General features: G+C 43.8%; 1 long non-coding RNA gene across 1 annotated transcript in view; it reads right to left on the bottom strand.

Annotated features, from left to right (window-relative positions):
- LOC120312566 overlaps nucleotides 1-9,950 on the bottom strand; it is an 80,823-nt gene extending 70,873 nt beyond the window's left edge. The window contains exon 1 of the long non-coding RNA XR_005557917.1: nucleotides 9,697-9,950. This is a non-coding gene — a long non-coding RNA (uncharacterized LOC120312566). The remainder of the gene's footprint in view (nucleotides 1-9,696) is intronic.
- Nucleotides 9,951-19,637: the final 9,687 nt, after the last annotated feature.

Raw genomic sequence — 19,637 nt, 5'->3', positions numbered from 1 at the left:
AGGTTGAGAACCACTGCCCTATACTATTTCTGACAAGTGGCTGTCCAATCTTTTCTTGAAAGCCTCCAGTGATAGAGCACCCACAACTTCTGGAGCCAAGCTGTTCCATTGGTTGATTGTTCTCACTGTCAGGAAATTTCTCCTTAGATCTAGGTTCCTTGATCAGTTTCCATCCATTCTTCCTTGTCCTGTCTTCAGGTGCTTTGGAGAATAGCTTGACCCCCTCTTCTTTGTGGCAGCCCCTGAGATACTGGAAGACTGCTATCATGTCACCTCTCATCCTTCTCTTCATTAAACCAGATATACCCAATTCCAGCAACCATTCTTCTTATGTTTTAGCCTCCAGTCCCCTAATCATCTTTGTTGCTCTTCTCTGCACTCTTTCCAGAGTCTCAACATCTTTTTAATAGTGTGGTGACCAAAATTGAATGCAGTATTCTAGGTGTGGATGGGGTACCAATCATTACTTTATATTTTTTTAACATTTAGGATATAATAAAACTTTAATCTGAATGAAGTGGAGAAAGTAATTTTGGATTGTCCTATTAAAGTGTTTTGTTCCAGAACTGGTATTCATAAGGCCACACTTGGAATACTGCATCCAGTTTTGGTCACCACGATGGAAAAAGGATGTTGAGACTCTAGAGAGAGTACAGAGAAGAGCAACAAAAATGATTAGGGGACTGGAGGTTAAAACATACAAGGAACAGTTGCTGGGATTGGGTATGTCTAGTTTAATGAAGAGAAGGACAAGGGGTGACATGATAGCAGTCTTCCAATATCTCAGAGGTTGCCCCAAAGAAGAGGGAGTCAACCTATTCTCCAAAGCACCTGAAGGCAGGACAAGAAGCAACAGATGGAAACTAACCAAAGAGAGAAGCAACCTAAGAAGAAATTTCCTGTCAGTTAGAATAATTAATCAGTGGAACAACCTGCCTCCAGAAGTTGTGAATGCTTCAACACTGGAAGTTTTTAAGAAGAGACTGGACAGCCATTTGTCTGAAATGGTATAGGGTTTCCTGCCTGAGCAGGGGGTTGGACTAGATGACCTCCAAGGTCCCTTTCAACTCTATTATTATTATTATTATTATTATTATCATCATCATCATCATCATCATCATCATTTTATACTATTGTTGTTGTTTTGTTATTGTTGCTGTTGTTTTGTTGTTTTTATTATTAAGATGATGATGATGATGATGATGATGATTACTATTATATTGTTACAGAATGGGCCCCTCGGAAGGTTCACTGAACGAAACCATTATCTAGAGGGCACTGTTGCCTAAGGATTAAATAATCTAGATATCCACCCACAGGTTTAGCCACCCCAGTAACTGCTCATACATAATTTACTTTTATTTGTGGTTTTATTTATCACTTTATTGTTGATTTATTCCTCGCTTGTGCTATGTGTTTCTAAAACGGCTCACTGATGGTTTACATTTTGACACACTTCTTGTACGCTGCTTTTGTGAGCTTTTACGCATTCATGTTGTCTTCTGTTAAATAAATAGTTGGCATGAAAAGTTCCTAGCTGGGCGCAGTTCATTCATAGTTGACCTCCACAGAAAGGTTGACTGCTGAATTGCTAGTCGACTAGTGTAATTTCACAAATCCACATGAGCAAAAGCAGATGAAATGCGCAAAGGTTCACAGCTTTTGTTATATAGTAGGATCTCCACGTTTATCTCTGTTTTTTTTTTTTACCTCTGACAAATACTATACTTCCTGCAGCCATGAAAGCAAAGCCAAGAATTTTATCCTTATTGCATGTATATCAGTATTTATGGCATGTATTTATGACAGTTGCAGTGTCCTGTGTGTGTGTGTGTGTGTGTGTGTGTGTCATTTTGTGACCTTCTGACAAGATGGGATGATAAGATAAGATAAGATAAGATGATAAGATAAGATGAGATGAGATGAGATGAGAGGAGAGGAGAGGAGAGGAGAGAAGAGAAGAGAAGAGAAGAGAAGAGAAGAGAAGAGAAGAGAAGAGAAGAGAAGAGACAACCTTTATTGTCATTTTTTTACTGTGGGCACAACGGCACACATCAAAAATGAAATTTAGTTGCCCACTCTCAAAGTGAAACACATGCATGACACACACCTAAACATACTATGTACAACATATGTATAGACCCACACCCCTACATATACATAACAAATAACTATTAAATACTGTCCATCTTGAATATATAACAGAAGGGGAAAGCTTGAGAGTTCACAAGGTTAATGCTGTATGGAATGAAACTATGGCTGAATCTGGATATTCTGCTGAGGATACCACGAAGCCCCCCCCCCTCCCAGAAGGTAACAAGGAAAACAGGTCATGGAGAGGGTGTGTAGGATCCCAGATAATCTTAGGGACCCTGCTCAAGCAGCGCTTCTGTGCTATGTCCTGGATGTGAGGGAGGGAACTGCCAATGATCTTTTCGGCCATTCTCACCACTCTCTGCATCGCCTTCCTGTCTGAAGCAGGGATGCCTCCAAACCAGACTGTGATGCTGTATAATAGGATGCTCTCAATCGTCCCTCTGTAGAAAGTGGTCAGGACAGGGGAAGAAAGATGTGCTTTTCTCCTGCGATGCAGAAAAGGCAGGTGCCGCTGTGCCCGCCTCACCAGATTCACTTAACAACCGTGTTACTAATTTAACAACTGCAGTGATTCACTTAACCACTGTGGCAAGAAAAGTCACAAAATGGGGCAATATTCACTTAAAACCAGGGCTTTTTTTTTTGTCATAGAACGCCCAGAACGGAGTTCCGGCACCTTTTTTGGATGGAACCTTGTAGGGTAGGCAAGGCGGGTTGTATGATGTGTGTGAGTTCCAGTACCTTTTTTTTTTAACAAAAAAAAGCACTGCTTAAAACTGTCTTGCTTAGCTACAGAAATATTGGTCATAATCAGTGATGGGATTCAGCTGATTCTCACCATTTCAGCAGAACCGGTAGCTAATTCTTTTGTTGCCCAGGCTCAGAACGGACATCCGGAAGCAACATCCATACAGACAACCAGTTGTTCCCACATTTGAATCCTACCACTGATGTATTTCATGCAACCTCCATATTGCTTTCAATTACCTTCCGCTAGGGTACATGAAAAAAAAAACACACGTTTTTTCCCCTCCACATTCATGCAGGTTATCTCATTCTTGAATAGAACTAGCACCTTCTTGGAAAATACTAGATAAATAACTTTTATTGTCATTTTTTACAAGGTGTGCACGTTGGCCCACATCCAAAATGAAATTTTGTTGCCTGCTCTCAAAAGTCTACACATGCATAACATACATTTAAATGTGCGATATACAGCATATATACAAACCTACACCTTGACATATAAAGAACATATATATATATATATATTAATCACTGTCCAGCTTGAACACATAATAGAAAGAAGAAGCTTGAGAGTTCACAAGGTTAATACTGTATGGAACAAAACTGTGGCTGGCTCTGGATGTTCTGCTTCGGATACTACGGAGCCCCCCTCCCCATCCCAGAAGGGAACAAGGAAAACTAACTCCTACCTTTCAAATTATTTCCCATCCAGTAGCCACAAGTGTGTAAGACCAGGAGTGTCAAACTCAAATTTCATTGAGGGGCGCATCAGCATTGCGGTTGCCCTTGGGGGCTGGGTGGGTGTGGCCAGGGTGGGTGCGGCCTACTGGGTGGGCGTGGATGGAGTGGGTGTGGCCTACTGGGTGGGCATGGCCAGCTCTACATCGTTCGCGTCAAGGGGTGCCTGTGGGGGCCTGGGCAGGAGTGGGACAGATCTGAGGGTCTCTGGCAGAAGGGGGTGGGATGGGGCAAGTGCCAAGGCATCGTCCATTTCTTCATTCCTCACAAAGGGTGACACCTTCCCAGCATGCATCCAGGGGACGGATCCGACGCGGCAGGGTCTGGTTCCTCGCTGTTTCCAGACGGCCTTGTGGAGCTAGGACTGAATGCGTTTCAGCCTAGATGGCCACCACAAAATTGTACATTGGTTCCCGGCCAGCCTGGGCCAGGGCCAAGGCAGCAGGGGCCGTTCCTTCACTGTTTCCAGGATGGCTTCGCGGGCCACATGAAGCCACTTCACGGGCCGCATCCGGTCCCCGGGCCTTGTGTTTGACATGTCTGGTGTAAAACCATCTTACAAACGATGTGAATGATGTAAGACACATAATGGCATCGCAACTCCCAAAATATCACTGTGGATGTTAAATACCTTAGTTACGATACCTGCAGTTAATTCTGCACCCAGACCAATGTTTTTGATAGCAACTGTCAAAGACTACTGAACAGTGAGACACATGCTTAGAAGGAAGCATTTGAAGGGAAACCACAAAGAGCCATTCACAGAATAATGGAAGGGACCTCGGAGGTCTTCTAGTCCAACCCCCTGCTCGAACAGGAGACTGGACAACCCTTCCTATTTGTGAGGTCCTTGTGGTGTTCTCTTATCGGTGGTTTGCTGGTTTCATTACCCAACTAGGTAACATCATCAGTGTAGTAATGAAACATCTGCAAGAAAACCATCCAGCACCAAAGACCCCACAATCCTCCTCCTCCTATTCTTCCTCTTCCTCCTCCTCCTCCCCTTTCTCCCAGTCCTCTTCCTCTTCCTCCTTTTCTCCTTCCCTCCCTCCTCCATTCCACATGCCCCACTATCTCCTAGCACTGATGATGTTAGCCAGTTGGGTCATGAAACGTCTGCAAGAAAATCACCAAGCTCAGACAGCACCAAAGTCTCCTCCTCCTCCTCCTCCTCTTCCTCCTCCTCCTCCTCCTCCCCTTCTCCTTTTCCTCTATTCCACAAACTCCTCTCCCTTCTAGTATTGATGATGTTACCTAGTTGGGTCATGAAAGGTCTGCAAGAAAACAACCAAGCTCAGAGAGAGCACCAAGGACCCCACAGTCCTCTTCCTCGTCCTCCTTTTCTCCTTCCCTTCCTCCTCCATTCCATACGCCCCACTGCCTCCTAGCGCTGATGATGTTAGCCAGTTGGGTCGTGAAATGTCTGCAAGAACATAAGCCAACCTCAGAGAGAGCACCAAGGACCCCACACAGCTCAACACAGAGCTACAAATATTCTCTTCTATCAGCACCATTCGTACGTGAGACCGCTGTTAAGTGTGTTTTGCCTATTTTCTGACCTTTCCTGCCGCAGTTGTTGTGAATTATTGCAGTTGTTAAGTGAGTGACACCGTTGTTTAGTTGTGAATCTGGCTTCCCCATTGACTTTGCTGGACAGAAGGTTGCAAAGGGGATCACGTGACTCCCTGGGACACTGCAACTGTCATAAGTACATGCCAGTTGCCAAATGTCCGAATTTTGATCACGTGACCATGGAGGATGCTGCGACGGTGCTAAGTGTGGAAGTCACTTTTTTATAGTGCTGTTGTCACTTTGAACAAGTGAAGGGTTGTAAGTTGAGAAATACCTGTATTTTCTTCCCAGAGTGCAGAATGCTCAATTCAGCCCTTCACTGTTCCTAGTTTACCCAACTCCTAGCCAGTGATAGGGATCCCTTCCTCACAATCCTGGATGGAAACTTACCAAGGAGAGAAGCAACCTGGAATTAAGGAGAACTTTCCTAACAGGGAGGACAATTAGCCAGTGGAACAACCTGCCTCCAGAAGTCGTGGGTCCTCCATCACTGGAAGTTCTTAAGAAGAGACTGGACAGCCATTTGTCCAAAATTGTATAAGGTTTGCAATAGTTTGCAAATATCTGTAGCTGGGGGAATAGAGCTGGACGTTTATTGCTGAAGAAGGGATAGAATCAAGATCACATGAAGTATTAATACTATTTTACAAGGCCTTGGTAAGGCCACACTTGGAATACTGAATCCAGTTTTGGTCACCACCATGTAAAAAAGATGTTGAGATTCTAGAAAGAGTGCAGAGAAGAGCAACAAAGATGATCAGGGGATTGGAGGCTAAAGGAATGGCTGCTGGAATTGGGTATGTCTAGTTTAATGAAGAGAAGGACAAGGTGGGACATGATAGCTGTCTTCCAATACCTCAGGGGCTGCCCCAAAGAAGAGGGAGTCAAGCTATTCTCCAAAGCGCCTGAAGGCAGGACAAGAAGCAACAGAGGGAAACTAATCAAGGAGAGAAGCAACCTAGAACTAAGGAGAAAGTTCCTGATAGTTAGAACAATTAACCAGTGGAACAACCTGCCTCCAGAAGCAGTGAATGCTCCAACACTGGAAGTTTTAAAGAAGAGACTGGACAGCCATTTGTCTGAAATTGTATAGGGTTTCCTGCCTGAGCAGGGGGTTGGATTAGATGACCTCCAAGGTCCCTTCCAACATGATAATGATGATGATGATGATGATGATGATTATGGATCATCGCACAGACAGCCAGATGTTCAGACTGGATTTGGCATTTTGTCTACCTATCGAGTCCTTACCCAGGACCTGGGATAGGCAGATGTGGATGTTTGATGGTATTACAGGTATCGTCGCAGGATGGAAGCAGTTCCTAGTAAGGCCGCCTTTTGCAATTGACTAATAGCGAATTTGTCAATGCCAATGTTATTATTATTATTACTATTACTATTATTACTATTACCATTACTATGATGATGATGATGATGATGATGATGATAATGATGATGATGTTACCTAGCCAGGTAACAAAACGTTTGGAAACCAAGCCACAAGCTCAGAGAACGAACCTTCAACCTCACGGTATAAGGTCTACTGCTTGAGCAAGGGAGTTGGACTAGAACAGAGGTCCCCAACCCAGGGCGTGCCAGAAACCAGGCCGTGCAAACAAGCAAAGCCCCATCCATGGGATGCGGGCAACACACGAAACCACACCCCCTCCGGTCCATGGAAAAACCTCTCTCTATAGAACTGGTCCCTGGTGCCTAAAAGATTGGGGGTGGGCTCTAGACTAGAAGACCTCCAAGGTCCCTTCCAGCTTTATTCTGATTGAAGCTTCTTTGCAAGGGAAGACATGCTATCAACATTCAGTTAGATCCAAAAAGTCCATTCGCGGATTTGTATTCCACCGCTATACAATGCAGTTGTTCAATACAACAGGAAGAGAATGAATCAGAATGTTGCAACGGAGTTTTATTCGGAAAGAGAATCACAGCCTGACATTCTTGCATTTCCTCAACTCCACAGGACTAGAAACATCAGTTTGCCTTTCAATTATTTCCTCTGACTCTTAGATTGACCCTGAGGGGGTTGCCTCTCCCCTGCCAATCAAATCCCCTTTGATTCTTTTAAACAACCCATAAGATAAATAGGTATCCCCTTCCCCTGTCCCCAAAGCCTCTTACACCTGTATATAAACGTATTTTTTTTAAAAAAAATATCCAAACATTTTTTTAAAATGTTCCAATAATTGAGGGGCTGCCACAAAGAAGGGGGAGGGTCTATCTATTCTCCAAAGCACCTGAAGGCAGGGCAAGAAGCAATGGATGGAAACTAATTAAGGAGAGAAGCCACCTGGAATTAAGGAGATTTTTTTCCTAACAGTGAGAACTACCAGTCAGTGGAACAGTTTGATTAAGGCAAGAAAAGTCTCTTGCAAAATAAGGAGGGATTTGCCAATTGTATGTATAACATTAGCATAAGAACCCTTGATGGGAAATTATTCTTGATAGACCTCTCATAGATTCCAAGATTCTATTCTATTCAATTATCATGGATTCATAGGACTAAGGGTGATAAAGATACCAGTGTTCCAATATCTCAGGGGCTGCCCCAAAGAAGAGGGAGTCAAGCTATTCTCCAAAGCACCGGAAGGCAGGACAAGAAGCAACAGATGGAAACTAATCAAGGAGAGAAGCAACCTGGAACTAAGGAGAAACTTCCTGACAGTTAAAACAATTAGCCAGTGGAACAACCTGCCTTCAGAAGCGGTGAATGCTCCAACACTGGAAGTTTTTAAGAAGAGACTGGACAGCCATTTGTCTGAAATGGTGTAGGGTTTCCTGCCTGATCAGGGGGTTGGACTCGATGACCTCCAAGGTCCCTTTCAACTTTTTTTTATTATTGTTGTTGTTATTGTTGTTCGTCCAAATCTGAGAAGGGTCCCCCAGTCTGGTTTAGTTAAATTCTCCAAAGCAGGGGGTTGGACTAGATGACCTCCAAGGTCCCTTCCAACTCCGTTATTCTGTTCTGCTCTGTGCTTAAGTTAAAATCCAAAGGGTCTTCCTTTTTGAGAAACCGAAGACCTGGCGAAACTTGAGTTACTTGGCGAAATTCAAAGCCGCTCCTGTCTTCGCTTTTCCAAGAAGCGAATCTACTTAAGACAGATTTTTTTAAAAAAAAAAAAAAAAAAAAAGCTATTCTTCAGGTGCGAGATTTGTGGCACATTCCCCCACCACCACCACCACCACCAAGGACACCCGCACCGGGTCAGACTTCCACGTGCAAGCCCGTGTTATTATTTTCAAGCCCCCATCCCCCCCCAAGCGCCACGTGGACCCGGAAAAGCAATGAAGGCGTTTTAGAACAATTATCTCTCTCTCTTTTTTTTTTCTCCTTGCGCGCCCAGCAAACCTTCCCTCTTCCATTCTCCAAGCCTGATCGTCTTTTAAAATAAAAAATCAGACCCGCGCCTTCCCTTCAAAAACCTGGGCAGGAAAATAAGCTCGGCTGTCTGAACGCGGCACCATCTCTCTCTCCCCCCCCCCCCCCGGCTCGGAAGAGCGACGCTGAAGAGCCGGGGGTTCCTTCCTTCCTTGCTAAGGGAGAATCCGGACTCTGAACGCGCCAACGCGCCTTAGAAAAGAGACGCTCTTCGGAAAAGTTGGAGAATTGATTTTTTTAAAAAAATATACTGCATACTTGAGAGAGAGAGAGAGAGAAAGAGAGAGAGGGAGGGAGGGAGGGAGGAAGAGGGAGGAAGAGAGAGGGAGGAAGAGAGAGGGAAAAAGAGAGAGAGGGAGAAAGAGATAAAGTGAGTGTGTGTGTGAGAGAGAGAGAGAGAGAGAGAGAGAGAAGATAAATAAGTAGAGAGAGAGAGAGGAGAGACAGAAAAGAGAGAGAAGAGAGAGAGAAGGAAGAGGAGAGAGAGGACAGAAAGAAGATAGAAAGAGAGAGGAGAGAGAGATAGAAGATAAATAGATAGGAAAGGAGAGAGAAAAAATAGAGAGAGAGAGAAGAGAGAGAGAAGGAAGAGAAGAGAGAGGAGAGAGAGGACAGAAAGAAGATAGAGAGAGGAGAGAGAGAGAAGATAAATAGGTAGAGAGAGAGAGAAGAGAGACAGAAAAGAGAGAGAGAGAGAAGAGAGAGAGAAGGAAGAGAAGAGAGAGGAGAGAGAAGGAAGAGAAGAGAGAAGAGAGAGAGAAGATAGAGAGAGAGAGAAGGAAGAGAAGAGAGAGGAGAGAGAGAAGATAGATAGAGAGAGGAGAGAGAAGAGAGAGGAGAGAAGGAAGAGAAGATAGATAGATAGATAGATAGATAGATAGATAGATAGATAGATAGATAGATAGATAGATAGATAGATAGATAGATAGATAGATAGATAGATAGACCTGCTGAAAGCGGAAGTCCGCGGCAGGTGTAACGAGCGGTATTCTTTAAGAAGAAAGGAAAAAAAAAAGGAAAAAGTCTGTTTCAAGAAGGAATCCATTCTCGATTGGAGGGGGGGGGACATTTTTATTCCTCGGGAACGCGGGGTTTAAACGCGACCCCCCCCCCTATCCAAGGCACGGAAAGGAACCCCGGACGGGACTCACCGCGCCGCTGACGGACTCAGCCCGGAGTCGTCGCCTCCTCCGCCGAGAGAAGCAGGTCCCAAGAACCGCACAATCCCAGCGCTGCCAGCCACGCGCGCTTTCCCGGCGGAAAAAGAAATCCGGGCTTGATTCGCGGGCGCTTTTTCAGGTGCCGGCGGGAGAGCTCCTTGGCCGGGACGAACGAGGCACGGCCAGCGGGCAAGCCGGAGTGGCGGCGACTTGCGGCGAGCCAGCGAGGGAAGGAGGGAGGGAGGGAGGGAGGGCTCGCATTACACGCGCGCCGGCCTCTCCGAGCCCTCCCCGGGCCCGCCTCCGCCGCTCAGGCAGCGCCTCCGCCGGAGCCCCCGAGACACTCTGAGCCGAGCGGAGCGAAAGGGAGGCAGGGCGGGCGCGCCCGTAAAGAACCGGGCAGGCCACGCCTCCCGGGAAGGAAGGAAGGAAGGAAGGAAGGAAGGAAGGAAGGAAGGAAGGAAGGAAGGATAGTGAGATGGAGAGATGAAGACAATGGGTGATGGAGGGAAGGATTCATAGAAGAGGGAAGGAAGGAAGGAAGGAAGGAAGGAAGGAAGGAAGGAAGGAAGGAAGGAAGGAAGGAAGGAAGGGAGGGAGGGAGGGAGGGAGGGAGGGAGGGAGGGAGGGAGGATGGTTGAGGGATGGGAAGGAAGGAAGGATGGAGAGATGGAGAGATGAAGGCAATGGGTGATGGAGGGAGGGATTGATAGAAGAGAGAAGGAAGGAAGGAAGGAAGGAAGGAAGGAAGGAAGGAAGGAAGGAAGGAGAGATGGCGAGATGAAAGCAATGGGGGAGGGAGGGATTGATAGAAGGAAGGAAGAAAGAAAGGAAGGAAGGAAGGGGAGAGGGAGAGATGAAGGCAATGGGAGAGGGAGGGAGGGATTGATAGAAGGAGGGAGGGAAGGAAAGAAGGAAGGAAGGAAGGAAGGAAGGAAGGAAGGAAGGAAGGAAGGAAGGAAGGAAGGGAGGGAGGGAGGGAGGGAGGGAGGGAGGGAGGATGGTTGAGGGATGGGAAGGAAGGAAGGATGGAGAGATGGAGAGATGGAGATGAAGGCAATGGGTGATGGAGGGAGGGATTGATAGAAGAGAGAAGGAAGGAAGGAAGGAAGGAAGGAAGGAAGGAAGGAAGGAAGGAAGGAAGGAAGGAAGGAAGGAGAGATGGCGAGATGAAAGCAATGGGGGAGGGAGGGATTGATAGAGGGAAGGAAGAAAGAAAGGAAGGAAGGAAGGAAGAGGAGAGGGAGAGATGAAGGCAATGGGAGAGGGAGGGAGGGATTGATAGAAGGAGGGAGGGAAGGAAGGAGTGAAAGAAGGGAGAAGATGGTCGGAGGGAGGGATGAAGGCAGAGGAATAGATAGATGGATTGATAGAAGGAAGGAAGGAGAGAAGGAGCGAAAGAAGGAAGGAGAGGATGGTTAGAAGAGGGAGGGATGAAGGCAGTGAGGAATGGATGTACAGATTGATAGGTGGAGGGAAGGAGAGAAGAATGGTTGGATGGAGGGAGGGAAGGAGAGAAGAAAGAAAGAAAGAAAGAAAGAAAGGAAGGAAGGAAGGAAGGAAGGAAGGAAGGAAGGAAGAAAGAAAGAAAGAAAGAAAGAAAGAAAGAAAGAAAGAAAGAAAGAAAGAAAGAGAGGATAGTTGGAGGGAGGGAGGGAGGGATGAAGGCAGTGAGGAACCTCTTTAGATGTGACTTTACTAATGTCAGCTTGTTTAATTTCAGATAGAGAAGGACTGGTTACAATGACACAGGAGTGAGGAATACACTTGGATGTTACCCAGTTTGAGTAATGAAATTTCTGCAAGAAAACAACCAAAATCAGAGAGCACTTCAACTTCAACCCTAAGCTGCAAATATTCTCCTTTATTGGAATGCACTTTGCACATGTTTAGACTCTAGAGCGCTCTTCTTCTCTTAGCTGACCTGAGTTCCTTTTGTGGATGGTTTCATGTTATACGGAGGGGTGCTGCGTTCAATTCCCCTGAGATCTGACTCATTTTAATGTTTTACTCTCCGGATTGTGTCGCAAGTCAAAAGCAGAAGTTTCATTACTATCACTTTCATTAAAAGCCACATACATATAATTACATTTGTGAACTCTATGGTGCTGTTCAAAACATTCAAGTCTGAAGGAGTTTAGTGGAAGAACAAAACTGCAATATATTAAACATCAGTAGGTGTCACTGCATAGTGAAAAGAAGGTATAATATGTGAATACAAGATTTGCTTATTTTAGGAGAACAAATCTTAACACTTTCTTTGGACTAGTAGTAAAATGACTTCTTATAAATAAAAATATATAATAACAATAACAATAAAGTCGGAAGGGACCTTGGAAGTCATCTAGTCCAACCCCCAGCTCAGGCAGGAAACCCTGTACCATTTCAGACAAATGGCTATCCAGTCTCTTCTTATAAACTTCCAGTGTTGGAGCATTCACAGCGTCTGGAGGCAGGTTGTTCCACTGGTTAATTGTTCTAACTGTCAGGAAGTTTCTCCTTAGTTCTAGGTTGCTTCTCTCCTTGATTAGTTTCCATCTGTTGCTTCTTGTTCTGCCTTCAGGCGCCATGGAGAATAGCTTGACTCCCTCTTCTTTGTGGCAACCCCTGAGATATTGGAACACTGCTATCATGTCCCCCCTCGTATGTTTATTCATGCTGGGATTCTAGAATTTATAATGTGCCAGGAAAAAAAAATTAAGTGTTTAAACAATTCACTAATAAAAATCTCCCTGTCGATAGTTAGTATCAATAAAAAAATTCAGTAAAGTGACTCATTAATCAATAGGCTATAATTTAAAATATGCCTGCATTTTAATTTTTTAAAGTGTATTAAAATTTTATAGGGCAGAATTATTATTCAGGTATTTTATTAGCGATCCTATTTTATCAAATCAGTTAACCAAACATTTGCGGAACTCAGCATTATGTACTGTATTTACTTAGTAGTGACTTAATATAAAATAGCATGGGGGTACAATGGCTCGGCAGTTAAAGATGTTTGCCAGCTGGAAAGCTAACAATCTGGGTTCAAGATTCAAGTGCCATGCAACAGGGTGAGTTCCCGTCCCTTGCTCCAGTTCCTGCAACCTAACAGTTTGAAAGCTTGCAAATACGAGTAGATAAATAGGTATCACTTCAGTGGGAATTCTTTATCAGCCAATTCTTTATCAGCTCTGGGCTCAATAACCTTGATTCTCACACTAAGTTTAGTGTTGTTACGTCTAGCTAGACTCTCATTCACAGCATCATCTAACTCTAAAAGCGGAAGGGGAATAGATGGCTACAGTTCCATCTGTTGTCAATGCAAAACATCCAATGTTAGCAGCGTTGACATCACTTTTTTCAGTGCTGTAACTATTTGATAGCCACATGTTTTCATTTTTTGTTCGGTTTTGGCCATTCTCAACTCAAGAGTGGCCATTAAGGTTATTCTGCTTGATAGTCGCCAGAAATTCTGTATGACGAAATTATTATCTTCATATCAAGTAAAGAACTTAGACAAACAGCTATGTAAAACATGAAACTTCCTACTAATTTGCTATGCATTAATAAAACACAGGGTAGGGTTGTTGTTTTTTTGCTGAGCAGATTGGGGTAAATTTATTTCTACTGTACTAAAAAAAACCCTTCCTAATGATTTATGCTTGCAGCAGCTCATAGCTTAGGCATTTGTGCATTTTACTTAATAACATACAGTTATATGAATATAAATTGTTTGAGAATTTTTTTAAAGTGAAAATTGCCCTGCTTTCATTTTTTTTACATAAATTTCCTTAATGTGGTCTTGCACAAATGCAAATTCTCTGTTGTATTTTTTTTTTTTAATGTAGCTAAAACTGATTGCACACCGTTTTAAGCAGTGAAGAATCCTTAGTGTCCTCTTGTGGTTGGCTATTTTCTTGCTGACGTTTCATTACCCAACTTGATAACATGATCCGTGCTCTAGCATTTGGTAATGAAATGTCTGCAAGAAAACCACCAAGCTCAGAGAACACCAAGGACCCTACGGTTCAATCCTGAGACAAAAGTATTCTCTTCTATCCATTAATATTCCATTTCTTTTGTAATAGTTTCTTCCAACAGCCAACAGGTTGACTGAGATGATCTATGAGGCCATTTCCAATCCTTACATCCTACGATTCTATGAATACTAGTTTAACAAAGAGAAGGACAAGGGGTGACATGATAGCAGTGTTCCAATATCTCAGGAGCTGCCCCAAAGAAGAGGGAGTCAAGCTGTTCTCCAAAGCCCCTGAAGGCAGGACAAGAAGCAACAGATGGAAACTAACCAAGGAGAGAAGCAACCTAGAACTAAGGAGAAATTTCCTGACAATTAGAACAATTAATCAGTGGAACAACCTGCCTCCAGAAGCTGTGAAAGCTCCAACACTGGAAGTTTTTAAGAAGAGACTGGACAGCCATTTGTCTGAAATGGCATAGGGTTTCCTGCCTGAACAGGGGGTTGGACTAGATGACCTCCAAGGTCCCTTCCAACTTCTTCTTCTTCTTCTTCTTCTTCTTCTTCTTCTTCTTCTTCTTCTTCTTCTTCTTCTTCTTCTTCTTCTTCTACTTCTTCTTCTTCTTCTTCTTCTTATTCTTCTTCTTCTTCTTCTTCTTCTTCTTCTTCTTCTTCTTCTTCTTCTTCTTCTTCTTCTCCTCCTCCTCCTCCTCCACCTCCTCCTCCTCCTCCTCCTCCTCTTCCTCTTCCTCTTCCTCTTCCTCTTCCTCCTCTTCCTCTTCTTCTTCTTCTTCTTCTTCTTCTTCTTATTATTATTATTATTATTATTATTATTATTATTATTATTATTGTTATTATTACGCTATGTTAAGATATTTAAATTTAATAGCTGGAACAGTGAAAGGTTGTAAAATGAGCTAGAACACACATTTATCGTTGATTGGTTGGAGAGTTCCACTCCTGCATGAGGCAATCTGCGCCGTGATTGGTTACTGTGGCTATGGAGAGGGAGTTTCCATTTTTTCCCGCCTTTTTCTTCTGTCTGTCCTGTCTGCTCTGTGATTTACCTCATGATGCTCCCTGTTTGCTGTAGATATAGACGTAAAATATATTTATTTACATAAACATGACAAATTTGTGTCAGCATCTCTGACTTCATGAGGATACCTGCTGTGCCATTCCCTGACACCCTACCCTTCAGGAAAAACTCACACGGAGAGATTTATAAATATCAAATTGGTATTTAAAGGGCGAGAATCTAAGCACCCTTTTCCAACTCGCAATCGCATCGCTTCTTTGAACTTTTCCTTTAGTTTAGCTGACTCTGGTGTCATTGGTTTCTTGTTCTCTTTTCTCTTCCTGTCTTTACTTTCCTTTGGCAGAAATATTAACTTCCTTCTTGATTCTGGCAAATTTTTGTGGTTTTTGCTGAAAGACAAAACTAAGACCGTTCCGTGTTATCAGTAAGTCTTGCTGCGGTTTCTACACATCAAACTGATGTGTGGAATTCTGCCTGATGTGTGGAATTCTGCTCTTCTGGTGAGAATCTCCTTTTTTTTTTGTTTCCTGGTTCGGTTTCTTTATCATCATCCTTAATGCTTACCAGAAAGCCAGGCTGTAAAACTTGATTTGGATCCTGGGAGCCTTGCTGGCAGATAATCTTTGGACCAGAAGCCAATTCTACTGTAAGCGGAGAGCATCCCTTTGAATGAATTCCCAACGGCATCGATCTGTAAGGCCTGATCTCCTTATCATAATGGCTCCTGAGTCATCGCAACCTCCCTCTTTAAAACACAATGATAACAATAAAATAAAGGCAGGTTCAGGGCTGCTGCTTTGGCATCCTGGATTGCTGATTCGGGATATACAGTTATGCGGAGGATTCCCACCCTTGTACAAATTGCTGCTTTTTAGGAAGTCAGAAAATTAGTACCGTTTTTTTTTTCTCCCCCTTCCGTCTCGGGGTACAGAGTTGGGATCGCTCAGTACAAATAGTCTTCAACTTATGACCACAACTGACACCCCCCCCAAAAAAAAATTCTGTTGAAAAGTGAGAATTTTGCTAAGTGAGTTTTGCCCCCTTCGATGAGCAATTTATTTATTTATTTATGAGACTTATATACCGCTTTAAGTGCAAGCACTCTCTAGGCGGTGTACACCAGTAAGCAATGTATATATATATATTTACATTGCCCCCAACAATCTGGGTCCTCATTTTACCTACCCCGGAAGGATGGAAGGCTGAGTCAACCTTGAGCCGCTGAGATTTGAACCGCTGACCTGCTGAACACAGTCAGCTAAAGTGGCCTGTAGTACTGCACTCTAACTGCTGCGCCACCTCGGCTCATAATTCTGGGAATTGGAAGTCCACAAGTCATAAAAAGGCCAAGTTTGAAGACCTCTGTGCTAGATGGACAGGAGTTGGAGTGAATGATGGGATCTGTGGCACAGTAGCAAATCCGGGCTTGCTGATTGTCAGTCCAGCGATCTCACCACATGAGGTACAATTTCCAATGGGATGTTCCAATGGAAAGAACCCATCAATTCCAGACTCTCATTCAGTGCAGAATCCAAAGTCGACCATCCTCAATGATGCGGTTGAAGTCTTTGCTACAATATCCCAGGCAGAGGGAGCCAACAATATCCTGGGTGACTGGTTCCGTTGCCAAACCGGTCTTACAAGTGGGCTGTTTTGTCTACTATTAGGTTGGCATCCCCTTTCCTGAAATTTAAATCTACTCTTCTGGGCCCTTCTTTCTGGAATTAGGAAAAGAGGGATTACATTTATTTTATGTGATGCTCTTGAAGACATTTCAAGAGTGCCGTTACACTCATCTTCCAGTTTTTCAAGGTTAAACATATGCAGGTCCTTGGATCGCTGGATGAAGAGAGTTACTTCCTAGACCTGGACGCTTTGGGTGGTCTCCATTAAGAACTAATCAGATTTAGCTCTGGTGCTTACCCTCTCCAAGATTAACATAAATAAACTAGTTGCTGGCTGAAAGGATATTTATGATATGGCAGAGCATACAGATGTTATCTATGTTCTGTCATACTCATACTTTAGCAGAAGAGAAACCATGCATGCTGACTTGAACTCTTGAAGGAAAGGCAGGAGAAAAGCATAGAAAATGAAGAAGGAGGAGGAGGAGGAGGAGGGGAGGAGGAGGGGAGGAGGAAGAGGAAGAGGAAGAGGAAGAAGAAGAAGAAGAAGAAGAAGAAGAAGAGAGGAGGGGAGGAGGAGGAGGAGGAGGAGGAGGAGGAGGAGGAGGAGGAGGAGGAGGACGAAGAGAAGAGGAAGAGGAAGAGGAAGAAGAAGAAGAAGAGGAGGAGGAGGAGGAGGAGGAGGAGGAGGAGGAGGAGAAGAGAAGAAGAAGAAGAAGAAGAAGAAGAAGAAGAAGAAGAAGAAGAAGAAGAAGAAGAAGAAGAAGAAGAAGAAGAAGAAGAAGAAGAAGAAGAAGAAGAAGAAGAAGAAGAAGAAGAAGAAGAAGAAGAAGAGGTGGTGGTGGTAGTGGTGGTGGTGGTGGAGGAGGAGGAGGAGGAGGAGACTTCCGTCCAAGTACTTACATTTTTCAAATCTTATACTCTTTTTATACTGAATTTTCCCTTCTCTTATGGAGAAATGAAAGGCTTCCATATCCATGAATAATTGATTTCACTGATTGAAAGGGAGAAGTATTATTGCAAGGATCATCCCATAAAATGCAGCAAGAAGGTAATGCACTGGAAAGAGGTGGGAAGCAAAGGTTGAAGCGAATTTTGCTTAATAGAACTGCAAAGTACACTTAGTATCCCACACACCCTTTGGAGGGAGCCCAGATGAAATCAAGGGAATTTGCTTCCAGGAAAGTTGTAAATGCATGATGGACAGTCCACTTCAATCTCAGGGTCAAAAGTAAGTGATAGTCTTCTTCCCAAGCTCTGCCCGGCCACCCACTTAGACTGCTATCCTCCACATGTAAGTCCAGTGAATCCCAAATTAAGTGCATGAAGGAAACGTAAAACAAAACAAAACAAAAAACTTGTAAAAAGTTTGCTTCTTTCTTACTCTTTTATTGTCTTTTTCAACATTCCACGTTGGTGAATAGAGACGGCTTTGAACCATTTGTGAAGCTTTGCAAAGTTTGCAACCCAATCTGATGGTGACAAATGAAGATTCACTCACAATTCCTTGACCAGGTTCCAGAAGATCTTGGAATCTCATCCCCTTTCCTTTCCCTTCCCATGTTCCTCATCATGGGAAGAAGAGGGAGTCAAGCTATTTTCCAAGGCTCCTGAAGGCAAGACAAGAAGCAATGGATGGAAACTAATCAAGGAGAGAAGCAACCTAGAACTAAGGAGAAACTTCCTGACAGTTAGAACAATTAACCAGTGGAACAACCTGCCTCCAGATGTGGTGAATGCTCCAATACTGGAAGTTTTTAAGAAGAGACTGGACAGCCATTTGCCTGAAATGGTATAGGGTTTCCTGCCTGAGCAGGGGGTTGGACTAGATGACCTCCAAGGTCCCTTCCAACTTTACTACTATTACTATTACTAAATCCCAAATAGTTTCCTTCTTAAGATGGGAAGAGATGGCTGCAGCTTCTCTAGAGAATAGGAGGCCAAAGAAGAGGAAAGGGAACATTAGAAGGCAAACTGGATAAATCATGATTACTGTGGGCCAGGCTAATGTCACAGAAGCTAAGGTAAAGCATGAATTAATCAACAAACGAAGAAATCAACCATCATGCTAGCAATCTGTACTTCGTCAGAATAGAGCTGGAAGAGACCCTGCAGGTCTTCTAGTCCAACGCCCTGCTCAAGCAGGAGACCCTATACCAGTGGTGGCGAACCTATGCCATGCGTGCCACAGGTGGCACGCAGATCCCTCTCTGTGGGCACGCGCGCCATTGCCTCAGTCCCAGGCCTTCAGCTGGGTTTTATAAAACCTTTTTGCTTTAGGCCTCCACTGCCATGTGCAAAAAAAAAAAAAAAGTTCAATCAATCAATCAATTTCAACCTCGTGGAAAAAAAAGATCTTGCAAAGTTGGAATGGATTGATTGAACTTTTTAGTCCCACCCAGTCTGCCATTACCACTGTAGCCACGCCCACCCAATGGGCCACACCCACCCAATGGGCCACACCCACCCGGCACCCAACGATGCATAAGTGGGTTTTGGGTTGCAGTTTGGGCACTCAGTCTCTAAAAGGTTCGCCATCACTGCTTTATACCATTTCAGACAAATAACTGTCCAATCTCTTCTTAAAAGCCTCCATTGTTGGAGCACCCTCAACTTCTGAAGGCGACTTCTGTTCCACTGGTTTAATTGTTCTCACTGCTATGAAGTGTTTCCTTCATTCCAGGTTGCTTCTCTCCTTGATTAGTTTCCATCTGTTGTTTCTTGTCCTGCCTTGCTCAGGGCAGCTGAATAAGAGGCCCCTGAGTGAAACTGAACTCCACATGGCTACCCAGTTATCACTCTAAAACCATGTGTTTTTGTGCAGGAAAAAAGCAAGGAAAATTCACTGGCGGAGCCCATGATTTTCCAATCCACATACTTCTCTTCCTCCCCCAAATAACAATGCCACCCTCATTTCTCCTCTCAGCCATCTTTGTTAAGAAAAGATGGAATAATGAGTCGCAGAATTAGTGGATGCCATAAAATTGCCCAGGCTGACTGTAAACAAGGCTTTGGCAGAATAGCTGCCGGCATCCACTGGCATCTGTGCAAAAACTATGCTTTCCAACTTTCCCAAATGAAGTCTGATCACAACATTGGAACAGTTGTTGGAAAGGATCTAATTAAAATATTATACGATTATCACATCCCAACTGGATTACTGTCTCGAAGACAACACGTTACACTGACAAATAGAGTCACTTTTGTTGAAATGGCAATATATGGAGGCAGCAATTAGAAACAAATAGGGATAGGATAGGATAGGATAGGATAGGGAATAGAATAGAATAGAATAGAATAGAATAGA

The sequence above is a fragment of the Crotalus tigris genome, unplaced genomic scaffold (genome assembly GCF_016545835.1).
Source record: "Crotalus tigris isolate CLP2741 ecotype Arizona unplaced genomic scaffold, ASM1654583v1 scf7180000018523.1292444, whole genome shotgun sequence".
NCBI classification, from domain to species: domain Eukaryota; kingdom Metazoa; phylum Chordata; class Lepidosauria; order Squamata; family Viperidae; genus Crotalus; species Crotalus tigris.
Note: the sequence above shows the minus strand (reverse complement) of the source record. Positions and strands in the feature narration are given on the sequence as shown.